Source organism: Cervus elaphus, chromosome 5, assembly GCF_910594005.1.
Source record: "Cervus elaphus chromosome 5, mCerEla1.1, whole genome shotgun sequence".
NCBI classification, from domain to species: Eukaryota; Metazoa; Chordata; class Mammalia; order Artiodactyla; family Cervidae; genus Cervus; species Cervus elaphus.
Genome location: NC_057819.1, coordinates 37,489,302 through 37,514,351, shown reverse-complemented (window position 1 = coordinate 37,514,351; position 25,050 = coordinate 37,489,302). Strand labels below are relative to the sequence as shown.

The 25,050-nt window shown below is 39.2% G+C and overlaps 1 long non-coding RNA gene across 1 annotated transcript in view; it reads right to left on the bottom strand.

Annotated features, from left to right (window-relative positions):
* Positions 1–2,882, bottom strand: part of LOC122694085 — a 273,416-nt gene extending 270,534 nt beyond the window's left edge. The window contains exon 1 of the long non-coding RNA XR_006341103.1: positions 2,790–2,882. This is a non-coding gene — a long non-coding RNA (uncharacterized LOC122694085). The remainder of the gene's footprint in view (positions 1–2,789) is intronic.
* Between the last annotated feature and the right edge of the window lie 22,168 nt (positions 2,883–25,050).

Genomic DNA, 25,050 nt, shown 5'->3' with positions numbered 1-25,050 from the left:
TGGCCTACAGCCTATGGGGTCGCAAAGACTCAATACCTGAATCAGCCCTAAGCTGGAGGTCATCTATACTCTAGGCTTTTTCCCCCCATTTCTCTCCATTCTATCAAAGTAGACCTGTCCTACTTTGCAATACTTTTCAGTATTGCATTACCCTCCTCTTTGTTTTTCAAGTAGACTAAGCTCATCTGAACCCACTCCAGTATTCTTGCCTGGAGAATTTCATGGACATAGTAGCCTGGTGGGCTACAGTCCATGGGGTCACAAAGAGTAGGACATGACTGAAGCATCTAACACACACACACACACAAGCTCATCTGACATAATAATATTTACTCATATGAGTGTAGGTATAAAGTACAAAATCCACACTATCCCACAAAAGTACTAATCAAATTTGAATATTTTTCTAGAACTATCCCAGAATCCACTAATCAAAATAAACAGAACCTGTAAACAAAAAATAAAAATTGAAAGCAACAGTTGCCCATTCCAAAGAATGAGCTAACCCATACTTGGGATATATGGTAAATATGGTAAAATAATTTTAAACATTATAAATTGAGTTACAGCATTAGCTAAAGTTATATAAATATTTATTTAATGACAAAATATTTAGCTGTAAAATAATCTTACCTTTGGAGATATTTTATAATTTACAATATGAATGATTTTAATCACAGATGGTATAAAACAAATGCAAGAATATTTTCCCTTGAGTGCTTAGACTGTTTCAAAAACAAAGATAGTTAATTTCTATGCAGAAACATCATGTTTGACACTACAAACTATCACAAAACACCATTATCTCAAAGCAACATGCATTTAATGAGCTCAGTTATTTCTTATCCAAGAAAACCAAGGATTTTGTAGTCTATTAGGCACCAAAATGTGAAAGATTATCATTGCAAAAAATAAATGTGTGGGGTTTTTTTTTCTCTTTGAAAATGTTCATCTATTAAGAAGTATAATCTTACTTTTAAACTATGAGTGCAAATCTCACTGAATTTAATAGTTTCATTAAACACATCTAGCAGGTTTTAGTAAACCAAGTTTTAAAAATGACTGCTACATATTCTCATGTCAATAAGCAACCACAGGGACTTCCCTAGTGGTCCAGTGGTTAGGACTTTACCTTCCAATGCATGAGGTGCAGGTTCTACCACCCCTGGTTGGGAAGCTAAGATCCCACACGCCTTGCAGTGGAAAATCCAAAACATAAAACAGAACCAACATTACAACAAATTCAATAAAGACTTTTAAAATGGTCCAAATAAAAAGTTCTAAGTAAGAGAATCACAGTGTCCTCTAGGTAGTTACAGTGTTTGCTTTATAGTTAACATCTGAACACTCCCACGTCTCATAGAACCATACATTTAGTTTACATTCCAGATGTACCAAGTGTGAGTCAGAAGACTCTGATAAAGAGGTATGAAGACGTGACAGAAGCCATCTCCTGATGCCATTGCTAAATTTGGAATCATCATCTTCTTGCCTTTGAAAGACAGAGATGAGGAGACCCTTATCTTGAATAATTATCATCAGTCTCTGATTGATATCACCTATTTAATGTATTTCAGGAAATGATAACCCTGCTGCATGAATATTAAGCCAGTGTGACCCAACATATCCTACTGGAAAGGGTTGTTTTGGTTTTTTTTTTAATAAACTTATTTACCCTAGCCAGATTTTAAAGTCCTGCAGCTCTGAATACAAACTGCAAATTTCAGCATCGAAACATGTATATTATCTATAGTGAAACAGATCACCAGCCCAGGTTGGATGCATGAGACAAGTGCTCGGGCCTGGTGCACTGGGAAGACCCAGAGGAATCGGGTGGAGAGGGAGGTGGGAGGAGGGATCGGGATGGGGAATACATGTAACTTCATGGCTGATTCATGTCAATGTATGACAAAACCCACTTGAATATTGTAAATAATTAGCCTCCAACTAATAAAAATAAATGAAAAAAAAATTTTTGAAATCAGGAATAAAAAGTGTTGGTGATGGACTCACTGTGTATCAAAAGTCTAGCATGTATGTGTATTCTCTGATCCAGGAAAACTACTTCTGAAAATATAAGGGAAATAATTATGTATAAATGTGCAATTTATGGATCTTCATTACAGAATATTTACAACAACAAAAATGTCCTCAAAGTGTTCAAAAATTGACAATAAGTAAGATGTCCACAATATAAAATGAATGAAACAGACTATTTTGTCATTCCAACAAAAGTGTTATTCTGAACATACTTACTCACATAAAAAATGCTCATGTAATAGTTACATGAAAAAATGAAGTATAAAATAGTAGGTTAAATATGATCCCATTTTTATTGCAAAGAAAAATATATATAAATATATATATTTAGTGGTTTTCTCTAGGAGATTGGACCTAGTTTTATCATTGAATTTAGTTTTCTCATTTTCCTTATCTTCTAGTTCTATTCAATTACTGGGTATTACTTATATAATGAAAAGTTTCAAATTAGTACTAACAAAAAATGAAAAATTGAAGTGCAAAATAGAGAAGTTTTTCTCTTATTCTCTCTCCTGCAGCTAAAAATATACAACACAGAGAAAACCAGATTAAACACATTAGGATTAAAACAATCAACAATAAGTACTAAACTAAAACAAGTAAAATTCAACTGCATTTGATCTGCTTAAAACAGTATAAATATACATGTCATATCATGAAAAAAAATTACCAGATTTAAAGGAAGGACAAGTATGTTTATATTTGACTTTTCCCCAATGTCTGAGTGATCTTGGGCAAGTCACACTTACAGTTATCATACCCATAGAATAAGATGGGAGGAGTAGATGATTTCTCAAAGAGCTTCAGATCTAATATTCTATCAACCACTAGAAAGTCCTCTTATCCTTGAATATGCCCTTGATGTTCTTCAGTCATAGAAGGTCCCACACCAGTTTTAACAACTGTGCACAAGATCCTTTGAGCAAGGAGTGTGTCCTGCATAAATATTTACACTTTAAATAAGTCTCCTTCACATAATAACAGTTCAACAAATATTTGATAATAAATCATTCTTCTTGGTATAGTCACATGTTCATGACCTCAGGAAACCTGTCCCAAGATACTTACAAAAAAATTGATTGACCTCTCTGCACAAATAGCAATGGCTAATCTGGTCTAAAATCCAATAATAGTGTAAAAGCTAATTATAATAAGATATAGTACACAGGGTCTGAGTAAGCTGTTTTAATCCAGTTCTCATCATGAGAGAAAACATGGCCCCCCAAAGTCACTGAACACCATTGTTCTTATGCTCTGTTAAAGCTCTGAGACATCTTGCACAGTGGCTGCGTTATGATCCATCTTTCTGGTTTTTCCTTCCCTTTGCTCTTCAGAGGAGCATGAAATTGTTTTGGTAATTTCATCAGCTTCAGAAGAAGCCAGCCTAAGTATGCTGGTTAAAATGTTCAGTGAGCACGTCTGTCAGCGTGTTCAATGTGAGAAACAAAAGACTAAGGCTGCAACCGTAGCTTTAGGAACCAGCAAACAGAATGGGTAGCTAGAGCAACCCACAGGCTGGAAACCAACCAACATAGGGCATGGATTCTAAGGACACGGATGCTAAGAGCCTCACAGCCTCTTCAGCTGGGCAGGGATAGGGCAAAGTCAGAATGGAGGGGAAGAGTAGAAAATGAAGTGCTGTCACTGCAGTAAACTGAGGCAAATCATATCCCTGTCATTCTTGCTTCAAAAAATCATATTTGTTTTTTGTTGTTTTTTTAATGGGTAAATGGAAAATATGATATATGGTTTAATAAAATTAATCAAAACTTTCAAGACATCATGTGGTCATCATTTTGCAATATATACAGATATTATTTTTGTATACAACTGATACTGACATAGTTATATGCAAATTAGACCTCAATAAAAAAAAAAAAAGAGCTTTCAAGTTTCTAGTTACCATGGCACATTCAATGCACTGTAAAATATTTAGCAAAACTAAAGATACTTAAATTACCAGCATTATATGTACTTTTGTAAATAAGGATCAGGAAAGAGATCAACTATTAAAATAAATGCAGTAAATTATTTTAAGTGAAAGATACACTCACAAGGGGAAAAAAAAGTCTTTGGAGGCAACTGTTTTCTGGGACTTTTAATGTAAAAGCCATAGGTTCAGTTCTGGGGTCCCTTCAGTACTCCCTACTATATCATAATGGACTTTGGTTTGCAAACCTTTTGTGTTTCAACCATTCTGTAATCAGTTACATGAGTCAAATCCACAGTGTCCATAAAGGGCCTGTTTAATTCTTAACTATATACAGAGACTCTAAATATTTCACATGTGTATGTGTAAGATACAATTTTTTTTCTTAGGAATATATTATCATTCATAAATTGAAGTAAATGCTTATAATTGTGAGTATCAAACAAATACAAAGCAATACCTGCAATAAAAACCTCTTTTTGAGAAATAAACTATTTTGATTGCACTAGGTTGCATATAGATGTGTCTATTAAACAGCACACATGAAAATATAAAATGTCATGAAGTAAAACAGACCTTAAGTAATCAATCAACTTTAAAAATGTGTTTCAGCCAAGATGCATGAAATTTGGAGAATACCACTGAGCCGTGATAATCTACTTAAGATGTTGCCTCTTACATCAACATCCCATTCACTCCCAGAAAGTGATTTTTTTTTCCCTCCTCTAAGCTCCTTCAAATTTTTATCTTCATCTTCACTCTTCATGTTCTAACTATTGTCACTGTTACGTACTGTGGGATGAATTTTTCAGCTAGAGTGTAAACTCCTTGAGGAAAAGGTGTGCCTTTAAAAATATCTGTAAACTCCAGCCACATTGCTTACCATACTGGAAACAGTACATGATATTTTGGAGATGAATTCATACCTTCTTTTCTCCTAGACAGCTCTGGAGCCAGAAGTATGATAACCTTTAAAGCTTTTATTTGTTTTGATTTTCTCCCCAAATGAAATATATTGGCAATCTCAAAAGCCAGGGATGGACTCCAAACAGAGCTGATAAAAGGTGCACAACTTCTCACTTAATGATCAGGAGAGGACCTGCTTTCCTGACCCCTTGTAATCCTCAGCCATCTCTAGACATATCTTGTGACTAAAGTACACTTTATCATTCAAATAAATTCTATCACTGTGAGAAACATGGATGACAACAGTGACCAATCAACCAGAGGTGATGAGAAGTTTGGAGTAAAACACAATGATGAAACAGGACCTGAGTTTTCATCTGGAATGAGGCTTGACCCACTGAAAGGCAAGAGCCATGTTGGTTCCTGAATTAGAAGTCAGTGGGCCACAGAAGAAGGAATGCTGCACTGGGTGTCAAAGGCCTTGATGCCAGATCTTATCTGCCACTGGATAATTCTTAACTGGTGGAACACCACTTAATATTCCTGGCCTCAGGACATTTTAAGCTCTCTTATAAATTGAAGAGGTTAAACTCAATATACTCTGATGTTTCTATAAACTATTAAATTCTATGATTACAAATCAAATATATCTTAAGCCTCTCAGTAACTGCGCAAACCTGAACAGTATTTTCAGAAGTTTTGAAAAGCATAGTGTCTGAAACAGATGATAATAATAGTGATGATAATAATAACTAATTTATTCAACACATTTGCGAGATGGTATGGGCTGCTGTCCTAGACCATGAGGATACAGAGAACAAAACATACATGGTTCCATGGAGCTTATGTTCTAGTTCAGGGAGCCAATATTTCATAATCCAGTGCATTTGATTGCAGTGAGAACCTTGGAGAAAAACAATGCAAAGATGGTGATAGAATGTGCCAAAAGGCATTTACTGCATACAACTGAATATTTACCACACATTTTACATGTATCCTCTCATTACACCTTAACAACAATCCTACAAGACAACTGCTATTTCCCTGTGCCCTGTTGCACAGATGTGGGGAGAAAAGGGTACAGAGACATCAATCATATTTCCCAAGGTCACAGAAAAAGTAAGTAATGCTAGTCCAGAGCTTGTGTTCTAACCATTATATAGTTCTGTCCTCTGCCAGATGATATCATAGTACAAATCTTTTAAAAGTTCATTAACCAAACTAAGCTTTCATGGTGGCTCAGTAGTAAAGAATCCACCTGCCAATGCACAAGACATGGGTTCTGTCACTGGATTTGGGAAGATTCCCTGGAAGAGGAAATGACAACCCACTCCAGTATCCTTGCCTGGGAAATCCCATGGACAGAGGAGCCTGATGGGCTACAGTCCATGGGGTCTCAAAGAGTCAGACACAACTGAGAGACTAAACAACAGTAATAACAAACCAAATTAAGCACACATTTTGTGCATTTAGAAAACTCTCTTTTTTCAGCTATGCTTATCACCTAAAAACTATGAAAGGGTGTCAAAATTTTTAAAAGAAGGCATCCTGACATGGGGTTGGGCTAAAGTCAGTGCATCTTGGGCAATAAGTTTCAAAAGCAGCATGCAACAATCATAATTAAAAGATCAAAACTGAAAAAATCACGACCGAGTCTTCACACCGTGGTCCTCATCCTTCCACCTGCTATGCTCGTGAAGCATCCTAAATGAATAGGCATGAGAATGCCAATATTATCTTTGTCCCTCAAGCTTGTTCAAGAAGGAACAAGGAGTCACATTTCTATGGAACATAACACCAGAGGCTGCAACGGAATCAGATTTCCCATAAAGCAAACACACATGAGGGTCATACAGAGGAGTGGTTAAGTGCGTGGGTTCTGTACTCAAACAGACCTGGCTTCACACTCACTCTCAGCAGCTCTATTTTCTTAGGCAAGCCTACTAACATTCATGAACCCTAGTTTCCTTATCTTTAGAAGAGGAATAATAATATCAACACAATATGCTTTTGTGAGAATTAAAAGAGTTAACATACGTTACAGACTGAACCCAATACTGGCATGTAGGAAATCTGCAGTAATAACCTACTGTTATTATTATGAATAAATGTATCAACTTGGGCAAAGGGATCTACATTTCTGGAAGAGTAAAAGGTTTGACATCTAACAGGATATTTAAGGTCATTTTTCAAAGAACTCTGCACATGAATGTTGAAGGAACTCCCCACTCTCCCTTCCCAAATCTCTGCCTCAGGAATATATTTAGGCACTAATAGCTAACGGGGCTTCCCTCATAGCTCAGTTGGTAAAGAATCTGCCTGCAATGTAGGAGACCCCAGTTCAATTCCTGGGTTGGGAAGGTCCGCTGGAGAAGGGATAGGCTACCCACTCCAGTATTCTTGGGCTTCCCTTGTGGCTCAGCTGGTAAAGAATCTGCCTGCAATGTGGGAGACCTAGGTTCAATCGCTGGGTTGGAAAGATCTCCTGGAGAGTGGAAAGGCTGCCCACTCCAGTATTTTGGGCTGGAGAATTCCATGGACTATGGAGTCCATGGGGTCACGAAGAGTCAGATGCGACTGAGCAACTTTCACTTTCACTTTCAATAGTTAACAGTGGGCTTGGCTTCCCTGGTGGCTCAGAGAGTAAAGATTCTGCCTTCAATGCGGGAGACCTGGGTTCGATTCTTGGGTTGGGAAGATCCCCTGGAGGAAGGCATGGCAACCTACTCCAGTATTCTTCCCTGGAGAATCCCCATGAACAGAGGAGCCTGGTGGGCTACGGTCCATGGGGTCACAAAGAGTCGGACACGACTGAGCGACTAAGCACAGCACACAGATAACAGTGGCAGCATTTCCAAACAGAAAAGGGCAATGACATAACTCTGACATTTCTGTACATTTATATAAATAACTAGTTAGTGGCTCACAAGAAGGAAGAATGAAGATGACTCCAGCCGTGTGTAAAAATAGCCAGAGACAGTCAGCCCCCTCAGTCAATGCACAAAAGCCACCGATGATCTGCTCATTTCCTCTGTGTTTGGATGACCTGAAGGCACTTCCCAGCAAGTAAATTCATGACACTAAAGCAACGTTCATTCCCAGTTTACACAGATTTCATCCCACCATATCAACAGCCCACATAGCCAAAGAAAGGGCTTTCAAACACGTTGTTTCCATGGTGTTTATGTGTTTCTACCCTAAACAGACAGATGCAGATGAAGCAATGCATGTCAATCCCATTATGAGGCTGTGAAATGGGCAGAAGTTTTGCTCCACACTCATGCAATCACACACTCTGTGAACATCCTGTTTATTTGGCTCGCCTTCCGATGATTGGCCGTGGTGTATCAGCACATTACCGACAGCTGGGAATTTCTCCAGTGGAACATGCCTTTCCTATGACAAACATCCAAATAGCAATGGGAACACGTGTCTGCCCACTGTGTCCATACGAAGCAGCACGGTTTCCCCAAAAGTAGAGCACATTGGGTTTCTGCATTTGGTTGGAACAGCACCGAGGGGGCCCCCGGTGACCCTTACAGGCCGTATGAGATAATACATTCTTGGACCCCTATTTCCGGACTGCTCTGGGCAAGGTCAGGATGGCCAAGATCCCACTTCCACAATATCAGATGTTACGGTAATTCCTTGGAGCTAATGTGTAAGGGCAAAGGAATGCCTTCAAACCTCATCTAGGCCCTGTGGAATCTGTTGAAAATGCATGACAGCTGTGGGCTTTGGCGAGGCTGTCTGTGAATGTATGAGATTTGGAAACAATTCAAAGCTAGAAATAACTGCACAACTCCTAACCCGGTACTGCGCCTTGCTCTCTCCCTCTCTCTTCCCATCACTCATTTCACACACGCTGTAGCTGGGTCACCATCTCGTCCTCATGACTTTTAGGCATTCTCCACGGCTGGGAACAGTGGGTCACATCCTCCCCACACAAACACAGATGCGAAAAGAAGAAAGAAACAAGGGGTGGGGGTCAGAGCACCAGAATGATTTTAATAAGGCACAAGAACAGGATATTGAGAAAGAGCCTTTTTTTAAAGTATCCAATTGGGAGTTGAGAAGCAATAGCAAACTTGCACACTTGTTTAAAAGCCCATCTGCAGTGCGAATCATCATCGAGTTTTCCAGTGATTTATAGAGGCACTCATTTTCCTAAACCTGCATTATTTTTCCAGGCTGTGACTATTTACACTTGGCTTTTCCAAGTCTTCTATATATTCTGTGCCCTTCACCATTTGCTCTCTCACAGCAAGAGTTTGCGTGTAATACAGTTGAAAAGGACCTAAGAGAAACCAGTTCTGCTCAAAGGCTCTCTTTTCTTAAATCAAATGTTCAGTTCAGTCACTCAGTGGTGTCCGACTCTTTGCGAACCCATGGACTGCAGCATGCCAGGCTTCCCTATCCATCACCAACTCCCGGAGTTTACTCAAACTAAATCAAAAGACTGTAATCCAACTGCTTTACTGATTTCGACCTCAAAATTCCTACCCTTGTCATTTGGACTTGTGTCATCTCAAGATGCAAAGACCATCTACAACCTGACTCATAAACAGTATAACATCCTAGGAAACGCTGGCTCTCCTCCTATATCTTCAGCTACTGCTACGTACAGTCCAGTTCCCCCTCAGTATCTGTGTGTGTATGTGTGTGTGTGTGTCTGTGTGTTGGGGTGGGGAGGAGGGCGGGGATTGGTTCCAGGACTTCCATGGATTAAAAATAAAAGAAGATCAAGGATGCTCAAGCCCTTTACATAAAATGGTCTAGTAGAGCGGATATCTGAATCCGCAGGCTCTGGTCGGTTGACTTTGCAGATGCGGAAATTGCGGTTCCAGAGGGCTGACTGTATGTTTAAAATATGACCTCTTGGCACAATCAGGTTATTCTCACACAGCTTTTCCTCTCTAGTTAACTCCCGGCTTTGACACACATGGTCACTGTGTGTCAGTCATTAACAACACAGACTCTTAACTCTTAGCCCAAAACAAACCACACATTACCATTATCCAAAGTTCGGCCAAGGTAACTGGCCAAGATGGAGGCTTTAAAAGTAAGGAATTATTTCTCCAGTGAATATCATCCCGTCGATATCCTAAAATGAAACAAAACCACATATATCATATTTAAAAATAACTTAGGGTCTGGAAAACAATGTAAAGGGGGGAAAAAAAAACACTCCTCCTGAGAACTTGCTGGATGCTGCCAACCACCTCCTTGGCCAGCTGGATCTCTGTGAGTGTTCAGAAGCAGAGAAGAAATTACTCTGGCCGACCACGCACTAAAACTGATTACACCTAACTTGAAGAATAGAGTCCCAAAGAAACTCACTCGGGGGCACAGATGCTTGCTTGGGGGCATTTACTCTTACATTAGGATCAGCTCTAACAAGCTGTGTTACTTGGATTCCCAGGCCACAATGGATTAGAAACAGTACATTAAAGAAAGGCAGAGTGCTGGTAAAGGAAAGTGTGTTGGCAACTACCAGCAGCACAGCTGCCTGGCTCTATAGCAAGAGAAGAGAGCCCCACTTCAGCAGTGTGACTGTCCAGGCATTCAGGTGAAAAAGCCCTGGAACATCACACTACAGCACAGAGCAATAACGGACATGCGTAACAGCGACCCGAGTCATCAAGGAAAAGATACAGGCTATACAAGAATTCATGGAAGTGCATATATTAATACATTCACAGCGTAGTCACATCCAGCTTCAGTGTTCTGTGATGACCTAGAGGAGCAGGGTGGGGAGTGATGGGAGGTCCAAGAGGGAGTGGATACATGCATACATATAACTGATACATGTCATTATACAGTAGAAACTAACACAACATTGTAAAGCATCTATACTCCTATTTAAAAATACACACACACGCAAATAAAAAAAAAAAGAAGAAATAGTGGTCCTTCCAAAGAGCTGACTTCTTTTATGTCCAAAATAAATAAATGTGGAATATTTCCCCAAATAACAGATTTTTTAACTACAGGATTTAAAAACAGAAGACTTCTAAGGATTTAATATCAGTGTCTCTTATTTTTCTTATGCTCATACCCCACAAGATATATGTTACATGCCATCAGCTTCATTTCAGCACTTCTTAAATAACTTCAGGAGTATGCTACCAGAAAAGAGAACCAAAGAGAGAGAGATATTCTGCTTCTGTCACGTAATATCTACAAATGGAAAGCTATGAACCCATCACTCTATACACATACCCAGAGATACACAGCACTCCACACTAATGACAGGAAGGACTAAAAGGAGGAGGGTGCCTTCCATGTTGGTTTCACAGAGAGACACTGATACAGTGGATTAGGCAAGTGAGTGACCCAGGCAAGAGTAAGGACAGGGCCATTTCTAACACATAGCATTTATGGACAGACAGCAAAAGGTAGATCTGCTTAAGGATTAGTGGTTTGGATGGAAGAGTGTGTGTCCTCCTGTCTCATCATCTCTGCCCTCTTGTCTGGATTTCACACGACCTCTTCCCAGCATTGACATAAACAATCATCAACCTGGCTCTCATCCTATATCTGTGACTTGACTTGCTTGTAACTCCTTTTATAAATCCCTCAATGGACAATGGCTCCACACCCCCTTCTTCTGATAACTACCCTTTATACCATTGTATTTATTCCCCAGGGCTGCCATAAAAACCACAAACTGGATGGCTTAATACAACAGAAATTTGTTCTTTCATAATTCTAGAAACTAAAGATCACAAGTGAAGGTGTGAGCAGGGCTGTGCACTCTCTGAAGACTCTAGGGGAGAAGGCTACCTTGGCTCTTTCAGCCTCTGGTGACCCCAGGTGTTCACAGCTTGTGAGAGCATAACTCCAGTCTGCCTCCATCTTCACACAGCCTTCTTCTCTGCGTGACCCTGCATCTCTCCTCCACCCACCCTAAATCCATTACGATGCATCCCAAAGTCCTTAACTAATGACATTTGCAGAGAGTCTGCATCCAAATAAGATGACATTTTGAGATTCTAGGTGGACAAATTCTGGAGGCAAACTTTCATCCCACTACCCCAATTCACAGAATTACTATTAAAAACAGTCATGTTTTATAGAATGACTCTATAGCTCTGGACATGCAGAAACATCCCAATAATAGACATTCATGGAAACAAATCAATTCTCATTTAACAGCCAGTCTTCTCCCTATCTTCCCTACTCTTAGATACCCATCTCCAAAGTTAGCTGCTGCAAGTTTCAGACACTCACTTCCCCAAGCTCCTTGTAGCCAGGAGAGATCACATGACTCAATTCAGCCATGGAGACAACAGAGGAAATGCAACAAAGACGATTTACTTGGAAGCTAGACAAACTTCAGCTTAGGGTCTCATACTCTCAATGACCCCAGTCAAGACCTTCTGCCCAATTTTTTATTTTTAATATTGATCTGTTTGAAAGAAGATCTCCAGAATTATGTCCATTCAGGCCTCACTAATGGCTTCGCAGGTGGTGCAGGAGACGTAAGGAGACACAGGTTCAATTCTTGGGTCAGGAAGATCCCCTGGAGAAGAGCATGGCAACCCACTTCAATATTCTTGCCTGGAGAATCCCATGGATAGAGGAGCCTGGCGGGCTACTGTCTATAGTGTTGCAAAGAGTCGGACATGACTGAAGAGACTTAGCATGCACACACGCAGACCCCACCAAAGCTAAATGCAGTAATTTCTCTCCTAACAGAAAGAATGTTTTACAGAGAATCTTCTTTTGTGCCCCCTTTCTTCTGCTTCAGAGGCTGCCATGAGGATATGATTATCATAGTAACAGCAGCCATCTTTCTACCATGAGTGGAATGCTGAAAGAATCCTAGATATTCTAACCCTTGACACCACTTACTGCTGAACCATCCCTAGAGCCAACTCCCTCCAGATCTCTTGTTCCATGAAAAAAATATATACAATAAAGGGGTTTTTAAAGTCATACAGAAAGCAGAGACATCACTTTGCCAACAAAACTTCATATAGTCAAAGTTATAGTTTTTCCAGTAGTTGTGTACAGGTGTACGAGTTGGACCATAAAGAGGGCTGAGCACAGAAGAATTGGTGATTTCAAACTGTGGCGCTGGAGAAGCCTCTTGAGAGTCCCTTGGACAGCAAGAAGATCAAACCAGTCAATCCTAAAGGAAATCAGTCCTGAATATTCATTGGAAGGACTGATGCTGAAACTGAAACTCCAATACTTTGGCAATGTGATGCAAAGTGCCAACTCATTAGAAAATACTCTGATGCTGGGGAAGATTGAAGGCCAAAGGAGAAGGGAGCAGCAGAGGATGAAATGGTTAGATAGCATTACTGACTCAATGAACATGAATTTGAGCAAAACTCTGAGAGATAGTGGAGGACAGAGGAGCCTTGCATGCTGTAGCTCATTGGGTTGCAAAGAGTCAGACACAACTCAGTGACTGAACAGCAACAACAAAGGTTTTCTCAGTCATAGAGCACAAATTTCCTAACTGATATAGCACTTGACCTAGGTTGGGCCAATCAGAGCCTTGCCCTGAATATCTGGACTTCAGTCCCAGAGAACCTTGTCATTGTCCCTCTCTTGGCTAAAATCACAAGCTATGAAATTCTGCGATATACGGCTACCTGAATTCTTACCACATGAATAAAGCCATACAGAAAGAGAGATGAATGAACTTGACACAGAGAAGCACAGCTAAGAGAAAAATAAAGAAGCCTAATGCTCTCGTCCCTGATTCCCAATGTTATGAGAGCTTGTGGCCTTTCTCCAGTCATGCTTGTCCAAATGTTTCACAGCTTATCTTCCCATTAAAATCCTCTCTTTTGTTTAAACCAACTCAGGGGTGATTTCTTTCACTAGTAAGTTAAATAGGCTAATTAGTAAAGCTCCCTTTCCTTCTGCCAGATGTTACCATTCCCTGTGTCATTTTCTTCTCATATTTCTCTTTACCTTCTGCCAAAGAACTGGAATCCAATTCCATGGCTTCAAATGCCCTTGGTGATAAACAGCAAGCTATGACGTCAGAAATACCTGGGTTGACTTCCTCACTCTGTTACTTGCCAGCAGTGAAATGTTGGCAAGTAACCATCTCAAAGCCTCTTTTATATTCTTTCAAAAAAAAGGATCATGGTAATATTAATCTCATTTGGCCTTAAGAAATAAATAAGCTGGTATGCATACAGCATTAAACAAAACTACTTTACACACAGTAAACACTAAAATATACTGATTATTATTAAAAAGGCAACTATTAGCATTATAATTTCTGAATCACAAGACAAAAATCTTTCACTAGCCTCAATCTCTGGCTTACATTTTAGTCCTATATCTCTTATTCCCTTGTGAGCCTTTCATTAATATTTACCAATTTCACCTTCAACTAAACTGATTCCCACTCTTCTTTCCATCTCTCATCTCCCACCCACACTGTAATCAATAGTCACGGTTCAGTTTGTGACACTATTATTACTGTCTCAATGATTCAGCCTCAGACCTCAATTGGTCTAGTGTTGGTTTTGTTAATTACCCCATTACACGCATGTGTAATGCATTCCTAACTAAAAAGCAAAAACAAAAAAATCACAAGGGTTACAGTTTGTTACATTGTTATACAGTGAATTACAGTTTGTTGTATTTTCCTTTATTTACTTAGTTTAGCTATTCAAATTTGAGACTCTACAATCTTGACTCTTCATTGATTGATGGCACGAAAGCCTTTGACTACTTGGCTCACAACGAACTGTGGAAAATACTTAAAGAGATGGGAATACCAGACTGCTTTATTTGTCTCCTGAGAAACCTGTATGCAGGTCAAGAAGCAACAGTTAGAACCAGACATGGAACAACAGACTGGTTCAAAATTAGAAAGGAGTACGTCAAGGCTGTATATTGTCACCCTGCTCATTTAACTTATATGCAGGGTATATCATGTGAAATGCCAGGCTGGGTAGTTTTGCACAAGCTGGAATCAAGATTGCTGGGAGAAATATCAATAATCTCAGATATGTAGATGATACCAACCTAATGGTAGAAAGGGAAGAACTAAAGAACCTCTTGATAAAGGTGGAAGAGGAGAGTAAAAAGGCTGGCTTAGAACTCAACTTTCAAAAAACTAAGATCACGACATCCAGTCCCATCATTTCATGGCAAATAGATGGGGAAACAATGGAAATAGTGACAGACTATTTTCTTGGGCTCCAAAATCACTGCAGATGCTGACTGCAGCCATGAAATTAAAAGATGCTTGCTCCTTGGAAGAAAAGCTATGTCAAACCTAGACAGCATGTTAAAAAGCAGAGACATTACTTTACCAACAAAGGTACCTATAGTCAAAGCTATGGTTTTTCCAGTAGTCATGTATGGATGTGAGAATTAGACCATAAAGAAGACAGCATCAAAGAACTGATACTTTCGAACTGTGGTGCTGGAGAAGACTCTTAAGAGTCCCTTGGACAGCAATGAAATCAAACCAGACAATCCTAAAGGAAATAGGCTCAAGCTCCAATACTTTGGCCACCTGATGTGAAGAGCCAACTCATTTGAAAAGACCCCGATGTTGGGCAAGACTGAGGGCAGGAGGAGAAGAGGGTAACACAGAATGAGATGGTTGGATGGCATTACCGAATCAATGGACACAAGTTTGGGCAAACTCTGGGAGATAGTGAAGGACAGGGAAGTCTGGCGTGCTACCGTCCGTGGGGTGGCAAAGAGTCAGACATACCTGAGCAGCTGAACAAGAACCATCTTGAATCTACTGTACTAGGCACAGGTGGTGATTTAAAAAACAAAGAAGATATCTCTCATTGGCCATAAAGAACCTGTTTTCTCTATGAGGAGATACAACATGTGGACAAATTATTACATCTTTCCAAGCATGAGGAGGAAAAAATACAGTGTTTAGAGATTTCAGAATGATAGATCACTCCTAGACTGAGTACACTTTTCTTTTAGAAACTTTTCCACTTGGGTAAGAAGAATACCTTTCTTTGGGTTCCACTCTTTAGGGAGATCTGCTCAGTATAAACATAGAAACTGAATTTATAAAAGAATACCTGGATACCCTGTCAATTGAATCCAGCAGGCAGAGCTGATCCACCCCAACATGTGATTTTAAATGATGGCTCTTACATCAAACTTCTCTCAGTTCCCAAATGATCATTCCTTTAACTCTCTTGCTGTCTATTCCCAAACAAAAGATGAATGCATCTGCTTGCTACGTTGGACTTCAGAGATGATACTGCTTCATTATATAGGGGATATTTGAGGAGCAGAATCAGTTAAATAAGAGAAAGTACAGAAATGCAGTAACTGGTCCCATCCTTCTTCTCAGTGCAGATGCAATAGATTCGTGCAAAAGAGGGATCTTTCCCCAGTTGTTGATGAGCACCCATTTTTTCTCCCTATGTTCCAGGTGTGGCATCCTGACATAGTCCTCAGTTCAGCTCAGTTCAGTCACTCAGTCATGTCCGCTCTTTGCGACCCCATGAATTGCAGCACGCCAGGCCTCCCTGTCCATCACCAACTCCCGGAGTTTACTCAAACTCACGTCCATTGAGACGGTGATGCCATCCAACCATCTCATTTTCTGTTGTTCCCTTCTCCTCCTGCCTTCAATCTTTCCTAGCATCAGGGTCTTTTCAAATGAGTCAGCTCTTCGTATCCTACTTTACATAGTCCTACTTTAGCAAATTAGTATATTGGCAATAGGTCTGCATGGAAGCTGAAGAACAATTTGCAATATTAAACATTTCAAATTTTTCTTAAATTTTAGTACATGTAAATGTAGAAGTAGCATATAAATACATTACCTGGTATACTGATTGTTTATATTACCATATGAATTTTGATATTGTTTTAAAAGGTGATCAAAGAAATACATTATTGCTAACACTTTATTCAAGAAAGTTAAAATACCCATAAAATATTTACTGTGATGATGTTGTTTTGTCATGTCTTCTTACTAATATGGTTAAGCATGATATATAATATTTATGGTGATTTAGAATCAAATATTGTTTTAAAAATTCTATTGACAGTTCCAGTTATGCTAGGTTTATTATAATTCTCCAAATTGGAAATTAAAAATACAAAAGTCTAAGAACAATGGTGATTCAATAAATGCTTACTAAATTGGCATCACTGCCAACATAACATAATTATATAAAAAAAAATCATGATCATAACAGCACTACTGATTTTGCTGAAATTAAGGCAAGAAAAATTGCATGAAATAAATGTGTAGTAATTTATTAATTATGTTTATATTTTACTCCTCATCCAAAAAATGTCAGTTGATCAACACAGGATTCCCAGACATTCACAGTAATTGTGAATTTCATAATCTTGGATATTAGCAACACTGTAGCCTTACACATTTTTCAATTTTGACATTATCTGGCAAGCAAGTGTTTTAGGTAAATTTATCTTTTATACTTTCAGACAAATGGTATGTGGCTCTCATTCATACTTCAGTCCTAGGTTTGCAAATATTAACAGCAAGTCTAGTTTTAAAGGCACTTTATAGGTTAAGGACAATCTGAATTTGGCGAAATCCATGTACCAGCTGAAAAAGTCCTGAACAAAGTAGAATTTGGACAAACTTGTAAGGAGCACATGAAAAATGAGCAAATGGACAAAGTGGGGGATACCCGGAGATGTTAGAATACAAGGTCCATGAGAGCACAGAGTGCGTCTGTTTTGTTTATTGATATGTCTTTGGAGCCTAGAACATAAATATTTGATGAATGAAGGAATGAATGAATGATAACTAAGAGTCTGATTTAACTAGACTGTAGAGCGTATAAAATACCAATGCAACAGTGAGGGAAAAGGCTTAAAGGAACAAGATAATGGGAGACAGAAAATACTTCAAATGATGTTTTATCTAACTCATCAGAAAACAGGGCATTGTTGGACTTCCCTGGCAGTCCAGTGGTTAGGACTCCACCCTTCCACTGTAGGGGGTACAAGTTTGATCGCCAGTTGGGAAAGATTCCTCATGGTGTGCCATGTGGCAAAAAAAAGAAAATAGGACACTGTTTTATAGTAGATAGTGAGGGACATCACTCCTCTATCCTTTCTTCAAGATGAGGATAATATTGCCCTAGAACATGGAAATCTTCATTGTTAGGATCAAAGAGATTATTGTTGAAAAAGTAAAGAGTAGTCCTTGTTGGTTATCATATAGCATGGGGCACCCTGCTCAATGTTAGTGGCAGCCTAGACGGGAGGGGAGTTTGGGGGAGAATGGATACATGTATGTGTATGGTTGAGTCCCTTCCCGGTTCACATGAAACTATCACAGCATTGTTAATCACCTATACCCCAAAACAAATCAAAAAGTTAAAGAAAAGAGAAGAAAGAAGAGAGAAAAGAAAAGAAAGAAAAAGGGAGAAGGAAAGCTCTCCATGAAGGATGTTTAGGAGGCTTTGGGGATAAGTCTAGGCAGATTTTGGAGGTTTTACTTCTATAAGAGTTCTATACATTCCTGGGAAGAATAGTGAGAAAGTGCCTTGGAAATGATTGTGAGCTTCAAGAGTGAGATATCTAGAAACAGGAGAGGGACAGAGGCCACCTCCTCACTTCTTGGGACCTGCTGCCATTGAACATAAGAAGCTCATGCTTTAGTAGGGACATGTCACCAGGCTGCATCCTGTTCAACGATAGTGATTCCAAATGTTCAAGAGGAAGAAACGATCAGAGTGCACTGTCGCTGGATCCATTCACTGTGTCCTATGAGTCAGTCCACAAACAAATTCTTCTAAGTTCTCTTATGAAAGAAGAGCCTTAAAAAAAGAAAAAAGAAAGAAAGAAAGAGTGATTCAAATTAAAGGTAAAGAAATAAATTAAGAGAAGTTCATCTACAGAACCTATAAAAACAAACAAACAACAATGTAGCACTGCAATGAAGAACTTGTGCAGAATTCTACAGCTAGAACTACATGGGAAAAAAGAGAAAAAAATAAGAGAAATTTTATGAGATGTTCACTTCTCACCCATATTCTAAGTTGGTTGTTTACAATTTAAAGTTTACTATTCAGTCACCAAGTTTCTGTAGAAGTCTCATATTATTCTTTTAGTTCATAAATATTGCATTGCTAAAACTGAGGCTTCACTCTACGCCTCTTGAATCTGGGTTCACATTTTATAGTTGAAAAAAAATAGAAAATCTAAAAAATAACCAAATTGGTTGAATTTTAAGTTCTTTCAGCCTAAAATAAATAAATGCCTAAGTTTGCCTAAAATGTGGCCCTAATTCTCCACTATATATGGGGCCAAATTTTTCAGCTAATCTGGCACAAATATAAGAGTTTTTAGTGATACCTGAGACCAGGTGAATTTGATTTTAATGCTAAAATTTCACAAAACTACAGGAAACAAAAATTTTCCATTGCCAAAATATTTACTTGGTGATTTTTAAAGACAGAAAATAAAGTTTCTTTGAGTAAGTTGTCTATAGTACAATTCTTTTGTATTTTAAACTAGTCGTTTCCCCAAGTAGGCATAAAATAATTTCATGCTCCCATGTGACTGAGGTCTCAGTTAAGACTTTGAAACATGGAATAGAAGTTCAACTAGTTCTTTCTTGTTTAGTGATTTCTTCCATCCAAGCTTCATAAGCCAAGGTCAATAAGAATAAAATGTATGAGTGAATGGAGATTTTGAAGCAATGAATTATTTATACTATGATTGTTATTAAGACATAAGGTGGGGAAGTAAAAGGAAATTCTATAAACTGACTGCATGAAGACTTAACAGTTTAAAAAAAAAAAAAAAACAGAAACTAGAAATTCCAATGGGAACATAATTTATCTTAGTTCTAAAACATTAGTAAATTGCTGAGAAGTACAGTCACATACCTAACCAGGGAAAAATTGTTAAAGATAAGTTTAAGCCAGGCTAGCTTCCTCCCAGGGCTTCCCTGGTGGCTCAGATGGTAAAGAATCTGCTTGCTAATGCAGGAGATATAGGTTTGATCCACGGCTCAGAAAGAGCCCCTGGAGAAGGAAACAGCAACCCACTTCAGTATTCTTGCCTGGAGAAATCCATAGACAGTGGAACCTGACAGGCTAAAGTCCATTGGGTCGCAAAGAACAGGACATGACTGAGTGACTAAACAAAACAACATCTTCCTGCCAAGATACATTTATATTCTAGATATGTGTATATATATATATATATATTCTAGTTTCCACTGAAGATTAAGTGAACAAGTCTTTAGCAAGCTATTTCCATATTACCCATACATATACTACACAAGACAGGAATTCTGTCCTTCAAATTATTTGAGTTAGGTGGACCTAGCAAGCATAGGCAGGATCAATGAAGAGCTTCCAGAAGACTAAATCATCTATAATCCAACTGCTAGACTGTACAGAACAGAACAGAGCTTCAGACAATATTTTTAAAGTTGTTAGCTAAATTTAAAGAACAAATAGGTCTTGAGTTGGATACTCACTGACTGCTAGTCCACCCTTCAGTTCAGTTCAGTTCAGTTCCGTTGCTCAGTCGTGTCCGACTCCTTGTGACCCTATGAGCTGAAGCACACCAGGTCTCCCTGTCCATCGCCAACTCCTGGAGTTCACTCAAACTCATGTCCATTGAGTCAGTGATGCCATCCAACCATCTCATCCTCTGTCATCCCCTTCTCCTCCTGCCTTCAATCTTTCCCAGCATCAGGGTCTTTTCCAATGAGTCAGTTCTTCACATCAGGTGGCCAAAGTATTGGAGTTTCAGCTTCAACATCAAGCCTTCCAATGAACACCCAGGATTGATCTCCTTTAGGATGGACTGGTTGGATCTCCTTGCAGTCCAAGGGACTCTCAAGAGTCTTCTCCAACACCACAGTTCAAAAGCATCAATTCTTTGGTGCTCAGCTTTCTTTATAGTCCAATTACCACATCCATACATGATGGAAAAACCATAGCCTTGACTAGACAAACCTTTGTTGGCAAAGTGATGTCTCTGCTTTTTAATATGCTGTCTACGTTGGTCATAACTTTTCTTCCCAGGAGCAAGCATCTTTTCATTTCATGTCTGCAGTCACCATCTGTGGTGATTTTGAAGCCCCCCAAAATAAAGTTTGTCAATGTCACTGTTTCTCATCAGTTCTCAAGAATTGATGGGACCAGATGCCATGACCTTAGTTTTCTGAATGTTGAGTTTCAAGCCAACTTTTTCACTCTCTTTCACTTTCATCAAGAGGCTCTTTAGTTCTTCTTCACTTTCTTTCATAAGGGTGGTGTCATCCACATATCTGAGGTTACTGATATTTCTCCCAGCGATCTCGATTCCAGCTTGTGCTTCCTCCAGCCCAACGTTTCTCATTATGTACTCTGCATATAAGTTAAATAAGTAGGGTGACAATATACAGCCTTGATGTACTCCTTTCCCGATTTGGAACCAGTCTGTAGTTCCATGTCCAGTTCTAATTATTGCCTCCTGACCTGCATACAGATTTCTCAAGAGGCAGGTCAGGTGTTCTGATATTCCCATCTCTTTCAGAATTTTCCAGAGTTTGTTGTGGTCCACACTATCAAAGGCTCTGGCATAGTCAATAAAGCAGCAGTAGACATTTTTCTGGAACAATTTTGCTTTTTTGATGATCCAGTGGATGTTGGCAATTTGATCTCTGGTTCCTCTGCCTTTTCTAAGTCCAGCTTGAACTTCTGGAAGTTTATGGTTCACGTACTGTTTAAGCCTGGCTTGGAGAATTTTGAGCTTTACTTTACTAGCGTGTGAGATGAGTGAAATTGTGTAGTAGTTTTAGCATTCTTTGGCATTGCCTTTCTTTGGGATTGGAATGAAAACTGACCTTTTCCAGGCCTGTGAATTTTCCACTGCTGAGTTTCCAAATTTGCTGACATATTGAGTGCAGCACTTTCACAGCATCATCTTTCAGGGTTTGAAATAGCTCAACTGGAATTCCATCATCTGCACTAGCTTTGTTCATAGTGATGCTTCCTAAGGCCCACTTGACTTTGCATTCCAGGATGTCTGGCTCTAGGTGAGTGATCACACCATCATGATTATCTGGGTCATGAAGATCTTTTTTGTACATGTACACCCATGGCTGATTCATGTCAATGTATGGCAAAAACCACTACAATATTGTAAAATAATTATCCTCCAATTAAAATAAACAAATTAATTTTTTTAAAAGATCTTTTTTGTATAGTTCTTCTGTGTATTCTTGCCACCTCTTCTTAATGTCTTCTGCTTCTGTTAGGTCCATACTAGTTTTGTCCTTTATTGAGCCCATCTTTGCAGGAAATGTTCTTTTGGTATCTCTAATTTTCTTGAAGAGATCTCTAGGCTTTCCCATTCTATTGTTTTCCTCTATTTCTTTGCATTGATCACTGAGGAAGGCTTTCTTATCTCTCCTTGCTATTCTTTGGAACTCTGCATTCAAATGGGTATATCTTTCCTTTCTCCTTTGCCTCTCACTTCTATTCTATTCACAGCTATTTGTAAGGCCTCCTCAGACAACTATTTGGCCTTTTTGCATTTCTTTTTCTAGGGATGATCTTGATCCTTGCCTCCTGTACAATGTCATGAACCTCTGTCCATAGTTCATCAGGCATTCTGCCTATCAGATCTAGTCCCTTAAATCTATTTCTCACTTCCACTGTAAAATTATAAGGGATTTGATTTAGGTCATACCTGAATGGTCTAGCTGTTTTCCCTACTTTCTTCAGTTTAAGTCTGAATTTGGCAGTAAGGAGTTCACAATCTGAGCCACAGTCAGCTCCTGGTCTTGTTTTTGCTGACTGTATAGAGCTTCTCCATCTTTGGCTGCAAAGAATATAATCAATCTGATTTCGGTGTTGACCATCTGGTGATCCCCTGGAGAAGTCCACCCTTAGTGCTAGCTGTTATTGATGTGAACTTGTGGAAAGTCAAAGATGACAGAGTCGATACATTTTACAAAAAAAAAAAAAAAAATCTGTAGGGGACACAAACATATACAGAGGGACAAAAGGCACTAAAATCCAGTAAGCAATAGATACATATTTACGGTACAATGTGAACACAGAAGGAAGACAGCAGACTCAGTCAGGAATGGGGGTGGGTGGGAAGTTGGCTGGAAGGAAGCTTGCAAGGCAGTCATGTAAAAAAGAAAGGGAAGGCTTCCCTGGTGGCTCAGTGGTAAAGAATCTGCCTGCCAATGCAGGAGGCATGGGTTTGATCCCTAATCCAGGAAGATCCTACCTGCCAAGGAACAACTAAGCCCGGGTACACAACTACTGAAGCCTGTGCTCTGGAATCCAGGAGCCACAACTACTGAAGCCCACATGCCCTAGAGCCTGTGCTCCCACAACAAGAGAAGCCACAGCAACGAGAGGCTGGTGAACCACAGCTAAAGAGTAGCCCCCACTCCTCACAACTAGAGAAAAGCCCAGCAGCAAGGAAGACCCAGCCCTGTAAGAAATTAAATAAGTAAATAAATAAATGATTTAAAAAAAAAAAGAAAGAAAGAAAAGGGAGGACATGCTAGGTAGAGAAGCCAAAGAAACAACAAAAACAATGAGTTGCAATGAGCAGAGTTCATGGGCTAGGGGAAGTGGGAGGAATCAAGAAATAGAAATACCGTTGAGAAGCACTGGCAGGTAAGGATGGATAGCTGAGCTGGGGCTGGATACAGATTGTATAAATGGGGTGAATGGCACCCTCCAAAAGATATGTCTATATAGTAAGTCCCAAAACTTGTGAAGGTAACCTGTTGGGTGGGGGCGGGGGGGGAATCTTGGCAAATGTAATTAAGTTAAGGACCTTGAGATAAGATCATACTGGATGATCTGGGTGAGCCTTACACCCACTGACAAATATCTTTCTAAGGGTGAAGTAGAAAGATATCTGACATAGAGGAGCAGGCTCAGAGAAGAGGCACTAGCAAGACTGATGTGAAAACTGAAATCTTGAATGAGAAACCAAGAAATGCCACCATCTACTAGAAGCTAGATGGGACAACAAACAGATTCTCCACTAAAACTCAAAGAGGGAGCTTGGCTTTACTGACACCTTGATTTTAGACTCCTGTCCTCCAGAACTGTGAAGGAATAAACTTCTGTTGTCTTAATCCACCCAGTTGGTGGTAGTTTGCTGTGACAGCCTTATTAAAGTAACAAAAAGGACCTTGAGGGCCACACTGAGTCTGGGCATGCTCTGATGGCAAGTGATTTTATTTTGTTGTAGAGGTGGCTTAAAAGTGAAATGCAAGATTGATAGGGAGTTACAGCAATGATTACAGGGAAGGAAAACTTTTGGTAATCAATTACAATAACTCACAAAAGAGGTAAGAAGATTGTTGCCAAAGGTATAATCTTCAAAATCTTAAGACAATATAATTCTCATACAGATTCACAAAGTTTTGCTGAACTTATTAATAAGGAAATAGAAGTGAAGTGAAAGTGAAAGTCGCTCAGTGTCTGACTCTTTGCAACCCCATGGACTATGGTCCATGGGATTCTCCAGGCCAGAATATTAGAGTGGGTAGCCTTTCTGTTCTCCAGGGGATCTTCCCAACCCAGGGATTGAACCTAGGTCTCCCGCCTTGTATGTGGATTCTTTACCAGCTGAGCTACAAGGGAAGCCCAAGAATACTGGAGTGGGTAGCCTATCCCTTCTCCAGCAGATCTTCCTGATGCAGGAATCCAACCAGGGTCTCCTGCATCACAGGCAGATTCTTTACCAATTGAGCTGTGAGGGAAGCCCAATAAGGAAATAAGCAGGATACAAAAGGCAGTCTACCTTTCTGGTTCATTATCCTAACACATACTAACAAATGTATGTAGAATTGTAAAGAAAAATCTTGTAAAAGAAAAATCTCTGGAATGAGATTGCTAAATTACAGCAACAACAACAAAATAATTTATTTTGCTTAAAAGCCGGACATCATATACATTGGATTATCTTCTTTCCAGGGCTAAAACTATTGCATTACTATGGGAAAAAAATAAGCGTCCATCTTCTTTATTCTCTACAAGCTAATATTTATGCTTATACCTGTAAAACATTCTCACAGATACAGGTAAACATCAAGTCAAGGAAAATTACATTCTTACAATAGATAACTTTTGGGTGAGTTTGTGAGGCCATGCCATAGCTTAATAATAAAAGTCATGTCGTTATCTTTTTGGCTTACTTTCAATTTTTCTTAATATTTAGAATAAAGTTGAGTTCAAAGTAGA